The sequence below is a fragment of the Gallinula chloropus genome, assembly GCF_964237585.1.
Source record: "Gallinula chloropus genome assembly, chromosome: 3".
NCBI lineage: Eukaryota > Metazoa > Chordata > Aves > Gruiformes > Rallidae > Gallinula > Gallinula chloropus.
Genome location: NC_140087.1, coordinates 31611617 through 31629367, shown reverse-complemented (window position 1 = coordinate 31629367; position 17751 = coordinate 31611617).

Sequence of the window (17751 nt, the reverse complement as noted above, 5' to 3'; positions counted from 1 at the left end):
AATGCCTGGAGAACAGTGCAAGATCCTGTGTTGTCTTTGACTAACACACCATAATGAAACTGGAGTTGAACTCAGCCTGTGCTAATGTGGGCCCTTGGGCAGTTTTGTACCGATTCTTGCAACTAATGATCCTCAAGGAACTGCATGTTTTCTGTTGTGTCTCTCCAGTCTTAATTTCAAGCCTACTGAAGCAGGAGGTACTGAATTGGTTTTATCATCCATTGCCTCCAGTAGTGTCTTGGTGCCTTTGTCTGCAGTCTGTGTTGATTTTCCCTATTCCTTCAAGTTTAACAGCTCGATAATTTCTCTTAAGGAGTCCTTACTACTCAGTGGAAACAGGAATGTGTTATCTGTTGTTATTTCTGCCACAGAGGCTCTGGCCAATACCAAGTCAACCCAAAAGACTATAAAGGATGCTGTAAATGTCAGTGTCTTTTGAATTACGGTCTCATACTGCTGGAGTTCACCCTCTTTGCCTTCTTCACATTCCCAAGTAAGTCTTCATCAGGCTGTGAATGCAACTCAACCACATATAAGGAGAGGAAAAAACCCCCGCAACTAGAGCTGAACAAACAATTTCTCTTACACAAACTTGCCATGTGGAGACCTTCTTTGTGTCCATCCATGTGTCCTGAGCTCTGCTGGGTCTGGGCAGTGCCTCTGCAGAGAGGTGAGTACTAGTTCTACAGCAGTAATGCAGAAATAAACACATTTGTGTAATCATGTTCCAGCTAACTTGCTCAACCTCGAATCCAGTGATTGGGCTGCTAATAAGGCAATGCCTCAGGCAGAGGATTGGTAGGATGTCATCACCCTTTTCCTCTCTGCAGTGGCTGTGATGCATGCAGTCTCTGCTGCTGCTGTCAATAAGGAATACTAGAGTTTTTCAGCCTTGAAATTAGGAAAAGCATGGGTTTTGTTTGGAAGAGACAAGAGTTTGTTGCCAAGCCAAATATAAAAATAATTCTGTTCTTCTGGTATACATATGCAAAAAGCAAGTCTTTCAAGTAGGTGTAGCAGTATATATATGCTATTAACAACTCTCAACATCTGGTTTTGAGAGAAAATGAAGCTGTTTAATGTTCTTTTATCCAAATGCATGTAATTCATGCTTCCTGAATTCCAGCTGTCCTTCTACTATAGCATTTAGTTATCAGAAATGCTTTAACATATTCCTTTGGGGAACTTTTCTGGTGCTGGTTTAGGCTTAAAACAAGTACAAAATGATCCCATATTGAAAAAAGCTGTAACTTGTTTGCAAGATTTCCCTCTTTATACCTGTCTTCAAGGTGTTTCTGTTTCCATATCAACAAGGTACCACAGTAGTGTGTACATTATAATGGTAAATCCTTGGAATTTTAATAGTCTACTTCAAGTGCCTGCTCTTTTCTTTTGTCCTCTGATGTGTTTTGGTCAAGAGCTGCCACTTAGCATATTGTATTGATTATTTCTTCATCTATGAAGCTGTACATTCAGCTCAGCACTTAATCACTCTGAGCCTGGATTTTCTGTCCTTGGCCCAAGGACAATGTGTTTAAAAATATTGTCAACTCCTCAAAAAATAGCTGTTTTAATGCTGGGGTTGAGTGAAGCTATAATTGTTTAAGTTCCCCCCTTCTGGTTACCTCTCACATAGGAAAATCTGAGTGCTTCCTGAAATTAGTATGACTTTTTCAGTCCTGATCTTGTTAGCTGCTTCCTAATTCATTTAGTACTTGTATTTCTTACAGTTTGTATTTATGGTCGCAGTTAGTGTCTGCTCCAACAACTGTTCCCCCTCCCTCAGAATTCCTCTCTAGTGCTCTCATCCCTTCTGCTATGGAAATTCAAGTATGTCACAGTTGTGCCACTGCCACAGCACCAGCAAAGGTAACTAGGCAGGGGTTCAAGAGAGATCAAATAGATTCAACTGCAGTACTGCTGTGTTTCCTTTGCTGAAGAAAGCTAGGCTGTCGTGCTCTGCCCTGAGTTTCACATCTTCTCTTTTTCATGAAAAGCAGAATGTTCCCTAGGAAAGGGGCTTTATTTTTCCAGGCAAGAAGCACCTTGAAGTGCTTAAAAATCTGGGACTCAGTTCAGATACCTCAGATCAAGATGATGTACAAGGTTGGCTTAAAAAATCCCAACAAAACCCACCAAAAAACCCAACACAAAAGCTCTGAACAATCCCTCTTTTTTTTTTTTTTTCTTTTTTTTATCCAACTGTTGACTTTTGTTAACTAGAAATTGAGCAGCAGCTGTCAAGTATGCATCAGGGCTTGGAACCCAGGTCAAGCAGCAGGTATGGTACAGGAATATGCCGACCTTCTACTTCTCTCAAAGTTTCTTCCCTGTCTGCACCTTGCTGGTCTCAAATGCTCAAAAATCATGAGATAAGTAATGTGGGTACTCTGGGGCTTATAGAGCCCTGAATCTTTTACAGTATGCATTGAATTGTTTCTTGAGATGCTTTCTCAGGTGCCACGTGTAAGCTACTCACTCTGATGGAGGACTGAAACTTCCTTTCCCATCTCCAGCAACTTCAGGAACAGAAATCCTTAAAGTTGTTGGTCTTGTCATTAAGAACATTAAAGTCAGGGGCAATCAGGAAAATACGCTTGGAGATGCTGGAATGGACCGGATCCTGTTCTGCTATGGTGCTGTTCTTGGTGCATGCCACGCACCCTGTGGAGTTCCTCTGTGCTGGAATGACCCCATGTCTGCTTGTGCACAGAAAGCCATGAGGTAGGTGAGCTAGATACAATTCAAATAGGCTGGCATCAGTCAGGTAGTTTACCCTCTAGCAAGTTAAATGCAGGCTACTCATTAGACAGTAACCTTCCTTTAAGTGGGGTTACTGATAGGGGCCTTTCACGTGTCCCCTCCATGCTTTGCTGCAGTGCACAGGGACCCGGGTGGGAAAAATGGTTCTTGGGTGGGTGCTAGAGGCAAACAGCTCACTTTTTGTGTGAGTAGTTGGAGGCAGAGAAACAAGCTCGTTTTGAAAACATGTTTAGATTGAAATTGTGTGGTGCAGTAGAGTCTAGCTAACACCCCAACCAATTATACTTCCAGATTTTGCCCTTTGGGACAGGAAAAGGCTGTCACATGCTGGACTCTCTACGAATTCTGGAAGTCTTTGAGTTGTTCTTCTTGTTAAAGGGTCACTTACTGAGAGCAAACAACTCGAATGGTGGTGGTTGCTGAGAATTTGGCAGGAGGCTTCAGAGCTGCATAAAGCAATTTGAGAGATGGATCTGCAGCTTTCTATGACACGTGTTTGTAGAGGGAGTGAACTAAAATGACAACGTTTTCATGATATCCTTGTTCTTTAAATGACAGATTAGGGGTGTGGCTCAGCCACACAGCTGCCCCACACAATTTGTGCCTGTTTATGCTGCTGATGGAAAAGACAGATAGCCAGTAGTTGCTTTCTGTGCTGAGCTTTGAATTTGGAGTATCTTATAAAACAAGTGTGACTGCCACTGGAAGTTATTAAAATATAGTATCTCATTCTCCGGTGGATGGGACACGTGCATACACACACCCTGCCCCTGCTTAGGGTAGGAGAGGGAGTTGGAAGGATTTCCAGAGAAGGAACAGGACTGCATGGAAGGGCAGGTGGTCCCACCTGCTTGTCACATATGGGGCAACTTGGAGCCAAGCAGAGGTAGGTGCTTGTAACTCATTTCTGTGGGAGTCCACAGAAGGCTTGAAATCCCTCACTCAAGAATTCACTCATTTGCTATCCTTATATGCCAAATAAATATTACAAAACATTTTCCCCCAATTTCTTGGCTTTAATTATATAGAATTGACTCTTCTTCTGTGTCTGTTGTTCTGGTGCCCACTCATCTTGTTACAGCCTGAGGATTCTGTCCCGTCCGTTCCGGTCAGACATAAATCTCTCTTACTCTCTGTCGTGTTGTCTGATTGCCTTCTGCTTTGCAGATCATGGAGAAGTGTTTTCCACAAGAGGGTATAAGACAGCATTTTGCATTAACCTATGACAGAAATTGGCTGGTAGTTCCCACTTGGATCATGACGATTCACTATCCATCACAGCTTATGGGAAGAGAAGAGCTCCAGTGAGCACGGCCTGCCTACTTGTTCCTGCTGAGACTCAGGTAAAACACACAGATGTTCAGTCGCTCGTGCAGAGGCTGCCTAAAGTGGTGTCAGCAGGTCCCACGGCTGAAAGCCCAGACACAGGTAGCACTCCCTCTTTGTACGTGCCTGACGGGCACGTCACCGGTGTGCAGTCAACAGCAGCGTCAAAAAGGAAGGAGCAGAGCTTGGCAGAGCTCTTCCTCTGCTGAAAGCTTTGTGTCCTGGACAGACTGTTGCCTGTAGGAAAACAAACACGCAAACTCCTCTGCCTATTAGGTCCCATTGTCAAAGAAGGTTGTGGTGATTCTTTCTGAAGAAGGAAAGCAGAAGTCTTCATGTTAAATACTGGTGACCTTCACAGCTTTGACAGCAGAGCTTCTCAGGACAGCAGGTCCCAAAACAAGGTGCTGATCATATCTAATGGTGTTTCAGTATTTTTCCTTCCTTATTTCTGCTTTTCTAAGAGTGCACGGTCCTTTTAGCAGCTGACATGTCAAAGGCTTTCAGGAGGAGACTGCAGGAAACTGGCAGTGACTTGGAAAAACGAAATAAATCTGAGGGAGTCTTTTGGCTCATTCAGTGGCTTTCTACCATCTTTTCCTCCCAGCTGGACCTGCCTTCTGGTACCGGTGACCCTATCTAGGCTGAACACATCAGGGGCAGCAGCAGTGCACTGACTTCTAGCTTCTGAGGATTAATGTGTTGTACTGTTTAAGAGAACACCTAGATGAATGCTGAGGAGCCTTGCTCGTGTTTCTCTCTGTATCTGTCATCTCTCAGTTGCTCACTGGCAGGAGTCATAAGTAATGTAGTGTCTTTAAAAATACCTTTGAAAAAATTAAAATTGATATGAAATGTGTAGTATAAGGTCTTTTGCAAGGGGGAGCTATGGCAGATGTAGCAAGTGAAAATCCTGCGGAGGGGCTGTTGTTTCGGTGTATTTCAAAGGTTTAAATAGGATTAAGGTATTGAATATTAGTGGGAAAATAATCTTTATCCCTCCAGAACATTAGAAATGCACCATTTTTTTTAATGTCACAGAGGAATACTCTATGGGCAAAGATAAAGTTCCTATAGTCAAGTCTAGCTTGGAGCTTGCCCAATCTAGCTGAGGGTTTTCCTCTTCTAAAGCCACACACTGCTTAATCTGCTGAAAGCTTGTTAGGGCCAATGGCTGAGATATCCACAGCTAACGATGGATCTGGAGGGCCTTGATTTATCAGAGTTCTAACCTGGGGAATTTACTTTTTTAAATAAAGGTCCTTTTAATAACTTTCCACAGTATTTCTCACTTGGAGCACTATGAATTTGAGACTTCCAAACTCACTGGCCATGCTTGAAAGTTTTCTGGGAACTGTCAAGATGAAGGAACACTGCTGCTGTGACAGTAAATAAATAATGGATCTCTAGGCTTTATGGTTACATAAACTGCCTGTTTCTGATGGGATAAAGTTAATGTCAGATATATACAGCAGGCAGTAGGGTTTTTTTTTCCTATTAAAAGAATAGGTTTAATAAAAAAAACCCAACTCAAACAACAAAAACCTCCCAAACTCTCCCAAGCCACTTTCTGTTACCCTGTCAGCTCTTTAAAATGCAGCAGATAATACTATGTAAAATGTTCATTTAACACAAACCTCTGCTTCTACTGTCCCTAATGCATGTGCAGCACTTTCTGCTCTTTGGAGGGGGCAGAGGCGTTTGGGCACGCCTGTGTTCAGGGCATGTGCAATTCTCTGCTGCAAAGCATGGCCTTCCTGCTGTGTGGAGCAGAGCAAGGTCATCTGCAGCAGGCTCAGGAAGGGAATAAATCAATGAACCAAGCAAAAGCAGTCACTGGTAACTAGCTAAGAATAAAGAGAGGGGATTAGGTATGCAATGTTCACCGTCAGCAAACAGAGCTTGAAATCCTCAAGCCAAATGGTGCATTTCTGAGCGCGGGGTGAGGCTTGGAGGAAGCCTGAGTTGTTATTGGATCTTGGGATGCTGTGGCCTGAGTGAAGGTCAGCTTCAAACAATGTTTGCTGACAAGTGCAATGGATGAGTTGCTGGGTGAGCTAATGGACTTGAATGAAATAAGAAACGTTGGACCCTGAGTATTGTTAAAGGGTTTCATATATGAAGCCATTAACTCTTGAATCTGTGTCCCTGTTGGTTTTGCCTGACTGGAAGGTGGCAGAAAACCTTGGGGAGCTCTTTCTTCTTTCTTCCCAGCTGGGTCAGAAACCTGAGGGCCTGACTACAAGCTTTCCAGGCCAGTGGGCAGCCTGAAAAGAACTGGATGATTCAAATGCGCTATGAAAGCACTACAGCTGCTCTGGGAAGGAAGTAGCACGTGTAGGGTTTCTTGGGTGCTTAACCCATTTGTAGTTTCATGTATTGCTGTTATTTTAAGCAGGCTACTCTGGCTGTGTACCACTGCCTTGGCACCTCTCCTTTCAGATGTAGTCAGCCTACACTGGCCCAGGGCTTGATCCAGCTTGGTAGAAAGGCCAAGTCAATTATTCCTGACCTGGTTACAGAGCAAGGCCCATGTTGCTGCTGTGCTTGCCCTGTTGGGGCATGCCACTGCGGCTGGCCCTGTGGCCCCCAGGCTCTGGTGGCTACCTTGGCCCTCCCTTGCCCACATACCAACCCCTGCTCCTGCTTTGGCAGCCCTTCTTTGCCCCAGAGGGGAGGGTGGCTTGACCTGCCTCTGAACCTCTTCCTCCTCCTCAGGACTGTAACACCTCTGTGCTGTTCAGCAGCGTGAAGAAGGTGCCCAGGGCTTGGGTCAAGCTGAGGGCTGGTGCTCACAGCTATGAGGCTGCAAAGCACCACTCTGTGTGAAATTCCAGGTATCTCCCAAGCTGTCACTTCTGTGATGTTACCTGGGTGTTGTTCTGGGGATTTAATCTCTGTGGAAGGGGAACGGTTGCAATACAAACGAGCTTGGCTGCAGTGGAGAAAAAATGGTCAATAAGGGATCTTCTCACCTCTGCAGTGATGGTAGCAGACTCCTGTGCAGCCTTCAGAAAGTCACTTCTGTGCATCAGGTCCCTTGTGATAACGGTCCTGGGCTGGCTGTGTCATGGGGTGTTGTCAGGGCAAATGCAGCTGAGGCAGGCAAGCAGCATGGCAACATGAGCCACTTGACCATCTTGTATTGAACTCAGTAAGAAGGGCACATAACTCACCCCTATAGTTTCACCTTGGTTAAGTGTGTTTTCTTAGCTTGCCTCAAAACTGTATTGATGTTTTAAAGCAGAGAACTAAAACCAACCCTGAAGTCCAGTGTATAGAGGCGAGAGAGGTTATTTTTAACAGTGTGGGAAGCACTGTACTTACAAGGTTAATGCTACCCACAGTACGTGCCTTGCATTTTCTGAACAGAAGCAGAGCCCTCTTGGGTTACGGAGCTGAAGGGGGAATAGCAAGCCCCTGTGCTAATAATTCCCCTGTTGCTATTTTTACAGTTCTGCCTCTGTTGTTTGTAGCATTGTTACCCAGCAGTGCCTCCCGATGCCAGGTTACTTGAGGCAAAGTTGGTGTTTCCATTAAAGTCTGTATTAATTTTCTGGCTCTTTATTTGCTTTCCCCCACGTCTCTTATTTACATTATAGACTTATGTTCTTGTACATTAAAAAAAAAAGAAAAATCGTAGCCAGAAACTCGCATTTGATGAAGCTTTTGTTGTCTGGTTCAAACACTCAGAGCTGTGTTTGCAGAGTCCCAGCACCTCCTTGTCTGCCTTTGTGACCTTAGCTGTGGGTACACAAAATGGCTTCTGTGATTTATTTTTCTCTTTCCCTGCTGGCTCGATGCTTTCCTAGTCAGCCTGTGTGTGCGAGCACCGCTGAACGTGTACGGGCAAGCCGACAGGTCAGACAATTACAGGCAGAAAGCTCCTTTTTGCATGCCTGCCCCCACCCTCAGCAGAAGCTGTGAAGCCTCTGTGCTGCTGCTGGGGCCATCCGGGAGACCTGGCTCCCTTGCAAGGGCTCCTGTGGCACCTATTGATAGCTGTGAGGGTGCCTGTGGAAGGGGGAGCAAACAAGACAGTTATTTGCAATGAAAGCTGAAACATTAGCGAGGATTCCCTTAAAAGAAAGGAACTTTTCTACTGGCACAGGGAGGGTCAAATCTACAGCTTGTCCTTTGCAGTAATGCTCTCTCATACCTACAGTGTACAGGGAGATGGCTGATGCCAGTCAGCCTGTGGCACCAGGATAAAGTATCACTTACACAGAGGTGGCAGGACTGCCTGTCTGCCGTTGCATTCCCAGAGGGACAAGCATCCTTCCCAGGTGTGTGTAGCAGAGGGGGAAGGGAGAGAGGTGCAGGGGAAAGCAGGCAGCTCGTTTTTGGAGTCACAGGTGCAGGTCTGACAGGAACAGAAGGTGTGAGAAGGAGAGGAGGGAGGTGTGAACGGGGAGGGCTGTACACATAAGGCTGTCTCACAGTGGTCTCAAAAGCCCCTTGCTGTAGTCTCCCATGTGGCTGGGTGCAGAGGTGTAATATAAAGGTTATACCAATGTTCTATTCCAGGCTCACAGTTTTATTCCAGGTGATTTTTAAATAATTAATGTGCAGCAGAGCAACAACTGAACCTGCTGTTAGATGGTACCTTGTAAGACCTTTTAAAATATTCAGGACTTACTAGCAGAATGAAGCAAACAAGAGTAGCTAAAGGATTGAGGATGCTCTTAATTTTTAAACAGTTAAAAACAAATTAGGCAACACTTCAGAAGACAAGGGCCATTCGCCTCGTGCTGAGTGATCTGCACGGCGACAGGAGACCATCTGGCTGATCTGGATTTCGGTGTGGGGCTGACTAATCGGTTCAATGGATGGTGCTGTTAGAACAACAATCCTGTAGACTCAGCTGCTTGGCAGTCCCTGGATTTATTTTTTCGGTCAGCCACCATGGGAACCAGGCATTTTCCTTTCTAGAGATGCATCTGTTGTGGTAAAATCTCGCTGTGGTACGTCCTTGTAGACCTGAGCTGGAGCTCTCTCTCTGCCAGCTTCCCTCTATTTTCCCTTCTGCGTGGGTGGATGTTGCCAAAGCGAATGGATAGCGATCGTGCTTCCCTCAGGCAAAGGAAATAGAAAACATTCCCTGACAGCTTTCTTGATTCCTTATTCCAAAGTCCTGTTTATCTTATCAATATTCATGGTGCTCTATATATTTTCAGGGTATCTCAAAGGCCAGCGGGAGACTAAGCAGGTTCAGGAAAGTGCCGTTTTCATTTGGGGTTGTAATCAGCTGACCGACTTGCCTGAGATCAAGCGGAGAGCCTGGAGTAGGGGCTTTACCTCTGAGGTTGTTGGATTTATTTTTCTCCCTGGCTGCCGCCACAGGAGCTGGGCACGGTGTCCCTCCCACTGGTGCTGGTGGCATCCAGAAACAGTGAGGGGCAGATGTCTGTGCTGCTTCATATAGCAGCTGGCGGGGAGGAGTGGGTATGACTTACTGATCTCAGTTCTCCAGGAAAGGCTGATCGCTTTTGTGGCAGGTAAAGCATGAGTCACGTGTCCCTGCCAAGAAGAAAATACCTCAAACCCAACGCCCAGCTCAGGCCTGGATGCAGGAGCTGCTCTGCTTAGAGCATCTCCCATCTGTGCACTGAAGCCAAAGGGCAGGAATGGCTCTCCTAGAGGGCCCAAAAGACTGGGGGCTCTGCGGGCAGGCTGAGGACGTGTCTGCATGTGGGGCTGGGCTGCCCAATGCAGGCTGCTGGGACAGCTGCTGGCTGCAGGGACAAGGGACGAAGATGCAGAAGATGAGAGAGGGAAGGTGGTGTCCAAGGGAAATGCTGCACTTGAACCCGGTCCCTCCCCATGGCAGGAGGGATGATAATGTGTGACACCGAACTGCATGGGGATAAAATGGATATGATGGACACGAGAGCTTGTGTCAAGCTGGAAGAGCTGTGTCTGGGACAAAGGAGATAGGGTATGATTGTGTGTGAGAGATGCAGGAGAGCAGTGTGTGTGTGAGGTAGAGGAGGGGGAAAAAAAAGGAGGGGAACGTTGAGAGGCAGGGAACAGCCTTGAGGTCAAAGGAGAAAAAGTGGGACGGAGTACAGGAAAGTGAAATTAGATACAATAAAAATCCAAACAGAAAACTCAGCAAGAACTGGAGTGCATAAAATGAGGTAGGGCTAGGGGAGAAGATGATTAAAATCATGAAAATAAAGTAAAAAGGGCTAGGGCTGCAGGAATGGTGGAAAATAATAAAATAACATTGACTAGAGCAAGTGCATGCTCACTAACTAGGATAAATCAATATTGGCTTTATTTGGGTAACACCAATATGCTTCAGAGTTGCTTAAAAGTATTAAGTGTCTCTGCTTGTAGAGAGCAAAGCATTGCTGTAATATGTGACAGTAAATAATTACAGGTGGGAAGGCTGGAGTTACCAATTATTAAAGTTTCATGACCCTGCTTATTACAAGATCCTCATTTTGGTTACTTATAACTCTAAGAAACTATGACTAGGCTGTAATTTTCCATACCAGCTGTCTGCCTCAGGCTGAATGCCTTTGCAAAACAGCTTTTCAGGACAACTGGAAGCATACAGGAGATGGAAGTGGGGACAAACAATAGAAGAAGACTATAAAAGCCTCACTCTTGTGCCTAAGGACAAGATCAAGATGACAAAAGCCCAGCTGGAACGAAGCCTTGAGACAGACTTTAAGGGTAACAAGAAGGAATCCTCCTACAAGTAAATCAGGGTAAATATGGATCTGCTCACACATGGGGGAGGCAGCTGGCAATCACTGACACAGAAAAGGTTGAGGTGCTCAAGTACTTGAAAAAATAGTTGCAGGAACTGAGCCAAATCATCCTCAGTAGTGCCAGGTGTTCTATCAAGGGGGGGATGACCAGCACTGTGCTGTGGAGTGTTCAGGTGTGACCTGAGGAAAAAGGAGGGTGGTGCTGCACAAGAAAGAGGACCCAGAGGGGATTAGGACGCTTTGGGGACTAGGTTAGACAAAGCCACATCCGACTCAATGTGGCTTTGCTGCAAGTGGCCTGCCTCTCCACCAGCAGCTCCTCCGTGCTGTGATGCTACAGTGGATGACAGTGCTGTGACTGTGCTAGAAAAATGTCCTGGGAGTTTTCATTTGAGAAGTTTCAGTGTTTCTATTTTAGTTTTGGGGGGGGGGGGGGCGCAAAAGAAGTCAGGCTTTAGGTCACGGGTAGAGCACCCGAAACACTCCACAAAAGCAGCCTTTACTCCTAAGCCTGTAATGACAACCCAAGTTCTTCTCTCTTACTCTTCCTCCGCTGTCAGGTGGCATGTGGGAAAGCCTCAGGCAAAATGTCCCATCTTCCCTGGTGCTGCAGATGATAAAAGCAGCAAACCAGAGTTGGCTCTCAGTTGTGCTTCTCTTTCGAGTGGCAGCAGTCAGCTGCACGTCTAAACCCTGGCAGGGTTTGCACATATTTTTCCCTATTTGACATCTGAATGTTTCTGACGTGCTCTGGGACTGATAGGGATGACAGCCTTAGAAACACTGGAGGAAGTGACTAATTCTTTCTCCAGAGCAAGGATTAAATTGTGCCTTGTGCAGAAAAATAAAGGGAAAACCCAAATGTTGAATAACCACAGAGTGAAACCCAACTGTGCTGTGCAGTAAATGAGGGAAGAATCCCACAGAAAAAGGACGTGATTGCATCATAACAAGTGTATAGTGAATGAAAACAGCTGGCAGAAGTGATGTCTTTTTTTTTTTTTTTCCCTCAAGTTTCCATCACCATGTAGTGCTGGGTGCCAGACAGGCAGGTTTCAGTAGGAAAAGCCTCTGCTTGCTCCAAATCCAGGGGAACAGCCTCTTGCTAAAACTCTACCAGCGTATTTATTAGACCCCCTTTTAATTTAGCTGGCAGTTGCGTACATGAGGGATGGCTGTCGGGACACCAGCAGCATATCTGTACACCCCCTGTTGTTGGGACAGAAACGTTCCTGACATGTTACAGGAATTCAGCTAGAGAAGTGGTTTCTGAATGCAATGTGTGAGATGTAGACCCCAGCCCTGGGAAGACCCAAAGCTTAGCACAGGGTAGGGGTTGGTCGCTTGTTGCCTCCCAGACTCCCTCGCTCTTGGTAATCCAATGTGAGGGAAAATCCTTACACGTGTTTGAAGTCAGGAACCAGGGCAGGAGGAAATGGTTGGTTCTTGCCAAGGGGGAAAATCCCCAGAAGAGATCCTGGGGGGTCTGTGCAGTTCAGCAGATTCATGCATGACCTAGAAAAGAGGGTCAGCTGTGACCTGCCCAGAGTTGCTGATGGCATTAAATTGTTCAGATGAGTAAGGAACAGGACCAGATGTAGAGATGTGGATACAAACCTCGTAGAACTGGGGGAACAAAGCAAAAAAAAAATATTTTTGAAATTTAGAGCAGGTGAATGTGAGGGGATGCTCATAAGAGCAAAACAATTGTAACTCCATGTATAAAATAGTAGCTCAGATAAGAGCTGTGGGAGCAGGACAATGTGATTCAGGAGCTTGATCTGGGGTTATATCAAATGCCAGAGAACATTGGTAGCAGTCAGTACTCAGAAGAACCAGCATATCAAATGTTAGGAGTTACCGACATGGCGGGAAGCAAAGCAGAACATGGTGTCACTGTGTGTGTGTGTTTGTGCCTCCTCACATTTTCTGTGCAGTTCTGATCTTCTTGTCTCAAACGGTTATGGCAGACTGGGAAAAGGTTAAAAAAGAGTGCAACAAGGATGTTTCAAGGTGTGGTAAGCCTTCTGTACAGGAAGGAAGATGCTAGACTTGAGAGGAGGTGTGTGAGGGCAGATAGGCTAGAAGTTTGTAAAATCAGGTAGGGTAGAGGGTAGGCAGGGACAGAACTCAGCCAACGTATGAACTGAGAGGCATCAGATGAAGATAATCAACCCAGATGCAGGACAAATGGAAACATGCAAGTGGCTGGCCTGGAGAGCCAGCTATTTACCGTGGGAAAGTTCAAGGGAGACCGAATAATTTATCTGAATAAGAAGAGAGAGTTACTGGTTACTACAAGAAGTTAAGCCCTCTTATCCCTCATGTGTATCTAAGTCAGCACAAGCCTGAGCTGGAACCAGGGAAAAGGTGGGGCAGTTTTAGAGAGGAGAATTGTATAAGCATGTCTTACTCCTATTTTTCCCCAGAGATTTGCTTGTGGTGACTTCTTGGAGGGGAGTTCCTGAGTCAGGTGGCTGCTGGTCTGATTTTGTTCACTGGAGAGACTTTAGACCTCTTACCACATGTCATCTCAGTGGAGTGTACAACTTTCTCATGCAAACTGGTTGAAGAATTACACTAAATGTTTTTATAATTATATTTTAAATTTACTTTGAAATGTCTTAACTAACTCTAAATGCTCCTCTTAAAAAAACAAAAAAACCCAACCCACCACACATCTGCATCGAACATTCATTTCATGACAAATCCAGCTGCATGGCCCTCATTCCAGTGTTACGTAGGCAGCAGATATGGTACTCTTGCAGCAAATACTAGTTTTGGTAAAACAGCATTTTCTGCTCTGACATTCACTAGACTGGTTTCCAAGGCTTTTTCCTGGGGACAAGCACGCATGGCCTTTTTTGTCATTCCCTCATTTGAGAAGGAGAACAGGAAAGGCAAATAAAGGAGGGGTTTCTTCCCCAGTATGGCCTGTCAATTTTCCTTTAATATGGAAAATAACTTGTTTCTCTGTCAAGAGGCCAGTTCTGCACGGTACGAAGGAGCAACATGACCCCTCCAATAATGGCTGTGGTGGGGAACCTCAGCAGCCATGACTCTGGTTTATGTCACTCTGAAGACTGTTTGGATTCCTGTTAATTGCAGGAACATCAATACAGGTGAGAACTGACCTTGGGGTGAGGTTATATCTCAGTTCAAGCTTAAAAATGAGTAAGTTTTTGTGATGGACATACAGCTTATGAAGGGCAGCTAGAAATGGTCAGATTCAATAAGGAGTTATTGGGAAAATAGGGTTGAATAGTTGTAGCAGAATGAATAGTTGGAGGTCATTCAATCTAAGCACTCACCTAAAGCAGAATTAACCTCAACATCAGGTCAGGTTGGCCAGGACCTGTTTGTAATTCAGCGACTGCTTTGTGCAGTTTCTCTTCTGGGGCTTGGCTGTACGTTGGCCTCAGTGCAATGATCGTTATGTGGGTCGCTGTGTCTCTTTGTCAAGGTTGTGAAGGAGTATTGAATGTTTCAAGGGCAGAGATATTTTTTTCCTTGTATCCACTCACAATACCTGCTTTTCACTGGGACTGTGATGTTTGCAGCTCATACAGGACATTGGGATAAAAAAGACATCAAAAGCCTGCCTGATCTAGGAGAGTCAATGGCAAATGCATGCTACATTTCTGACACTTGACCCTGTCCTGCTGGAGGGACAGACTGGCCCCCAAGTGCATGCTGTGGGGCTGGGGAAAATTAGCAGCTTTTCCTGGTCCTTGTCCAGCTGTGGATCCAGACTGATTGTCTCAAGTGTTTTCTCTGGTTGCCTTGTATTGTCTCCAATAGACATAACCTCTGGGCCTTGCCATCACTCAGGGAAGCTGATCAGCATGTGGTCTGTAGGTGAAAATAGTTACTAGGTTGGAAAAGACAGTTTTTGCCCCCAATGGGTCACCATCAGTCTCTATTGTGATTGTGGTGGCCACTGCTTCCAAGGGTAGGTTTGTCTTGGGGGAGAGGGACAGTGTGTAGAGGAGATTGAGTGGGTGTTGAAAGACAGCAGACACATGATGTTATCTTAAATACTTCTTTTGGCTGTTTTCTGCATGGTTTGTTGAATGGGATGAAGAAGCACAAATGAAATCCATGTATCCTGTTTGTGACACATCCCTTTCTAGTCCCCCAGCTCAGCCTCCCAGATGTGTTCCTGGGCTGGTGAGCCCAGGTCCTATGATCCTGAGTGTTAGCAGGCTGGTGAGCCTGTATGGCCAGGTCAGAACTGTGGCTGACCTGTGGCTGAGGGCTGTGGTATGACAGTGTCCCAGGGAGATTGTCACCGCTACCTGCTGCACCCCTGGCTTTGCTCTCTGCCGTGGCTCAGTCAGAAGCTCAGGGGCTGGTGTTAATAGTGGGAAGCTTTCTGCCACCTGCTCGCAGAACAAAAAATTAATATGCTTATGCTCTGACTAAATTATGCCATACTCTAATTCCTGGAGAAAATGTTGATAAGAGTGCTTTTGAGAAAGGCTTTTTAATATCCTTTCCAAGCTACTAAAGGAATTCCAATTAGACCTTGCACATTATTTTCATTTCCCTTGTCATTGCTGTCTAATTCTGAAAAATGCCTCCATCTCTACTGCTTTCATGTATCATCTGCTCTTCTTATTTGTCCACCCGGCCATAATCCTGGTTGGTGACATGACAGCTATTTCCATGGCAGGAGCACTACAAATTCTAATAATACCTTTCACTGAAGTAGCACTTTTATGCCTGGTGGAACTGTGTGAAATTATGTTTTATATGTATGCTTTAAACACTCTGTGTGTTTTCCTAATCTCACATTGTGCATCTCCTGGTTATGACATTTCAGGTAACTTGGAGAAAAAAACCCACAACCCTCTTTTCAGTTTTTTTCTTTTTTCCTTTGTGTTTTTGACACACATATATATATATGTGAAACATCTTGAAAGTAGGATTTTTTTTTATTGGAAGCAAGGCTATTTGGCATTTAAAAATATTAAGAAAGTGTCCTGATGTGCTAAAATAGACTTGTTTTGCTTTGTGTACCAAAAAGTGAAACTCAGTCCAACCCCTCAGTTTTAGCTGGGCAGCTTTGCATCTCACTGCTCCCATCCTGTGCATCTTCCTTCTGAAAAGGTTAAAAATATTTTGTGCTGAAGCTTTTACATTAAATAGTTGTTTCATCTGCCATTAAAACACCACTGTTTTTTGAAAGGGCCATGGCCGCTGCTCAGCGCTGTGCTGTAAGGCTGTGCAGTAGTCTATGGGATGCAGTGAAGGGAGTGCAATGCCCAAGCCTAACGACAGTGAGGATTTGTGTGGGCTGAATGTTAATGACTCAAACTGCAGTTTTCCCAAGGCACTAGGGTTAGCTCCTCTCAGCATGGAGGACAACGAGCAGGAGGTCTTCCTGGCTGAGTGTCATGGCTTTAGTTCAGCACAGGTGTGGAGGGAAGGTTGCTGCTGAACCACTAGCATCATTTTGGGTTTGTTTTGCAGTACCTGGGATTTTTTTGTTCTTGCTAATTAAAAATGCGTCTGTGAAATGAAGGACTGATGAAAAAGTATCCAATGACTTTTCGAGTGTTGGCTTAGGGCAGCAATTAAATTTCCTAGACCTCTCTAATTAAAGCCGAGTTCTACCAAATGCTTGAATACGTGTTGTTTAAATTGAATATCTAGCATGGCGGCCTCCTATCAAGGCCAGAGTTTCTTTGTTCTCTGCTATGTTCCCATACGATACAACGCCCACCCTTGGCTGGATTCTTATTTAACTGATGTTGATCAGGAATAATTTCACAGAAGTCAAAAGGCTGACACTGCAAAACAGTTCCAAAGAGGACTTAGCCTCCTTGTGCTTTACTGTATTAATTATAATATGCTTAAGAACTAAGAATATAATCTGAGACAGTAAAATGTGCAGAGAGTCATTGCTTTATAGCCCCATCAACTTTCCAGGGGTGGCCATGCAATTTATATTTTGTCCTTAGAGAACCTGTGAGCTCAGTCATGTCCAAATCAGAAAGTACTTATACATTTAGGCTATATTTAAGTTCAATTTTATTAATCCATATTTAAGTATGGATTGCCCTGTACTCTGGCATTACATCATTTGAAGGAAAACTTTAAGTCGTTGTATATTTTTCAGTGTGCAATTCTGAATATGCCATAAAGGAGCTATTTCACAAGCTGTAAGTATGTGCTGCTTTGTAAAGACACCCACAAAAGACATCAGTAAATTAAATGTATTGACACTTAAATGTAAAGTGAATGCTCCACGAGGTTCTGGGGGAAGTCCCAGCCCGATGTGCCTACACCTCTCACTGGCCTTGGAGCTAGACTCCAAATAAAAAACATGCAACAGTTTAATGGGCAAGGAATTACACGACATACAAGAGGTGGCACAATGTACTGTGGTGGCAGATAATGTCCTTGGTCACGTAGAAGAGCATTTTTGTAGAGGGAAAACTGATGTGTTTTCAAATTTATATTGTATTTGGAAGGGGCATACAGGAACTGTAGCTGCTTGAAAAAGCAAAGCAAGTTAGAGTGCACGTTCTTCAGCGAGATTGCCTTCTTTTGATGCTTTTGTGTGCATGTTGAATGCCTCCAAAAGCATGGAAGATGTCCTTCAAAGGCCTCAGTCACTGTATACCAGTAGTTAAGGCTTTGAAGGACATTTAATTACAAGGTTATCTCTGATACTCTGTTTGAGATCCCTTGTTTCATGCTTAGGAGAACATACGATGCAAAAATGACTACAAACCTCGTGGCGAAGAATTTGTGGCTACTCACAAAATGTGTAGCATGTAACATCCTTGCTCTCAGGGATATAAAACCTGCTGGAAAGGGATGTTCAAAACTTATGTGTCAAACCTCAGAGCAATTCTTGACTTGATGTAGAGTTTGGGGACCTTTTCCCTGTTTTGCTGCCCTGCTTAGGAAAGCTGATTCTTGCCAGGAG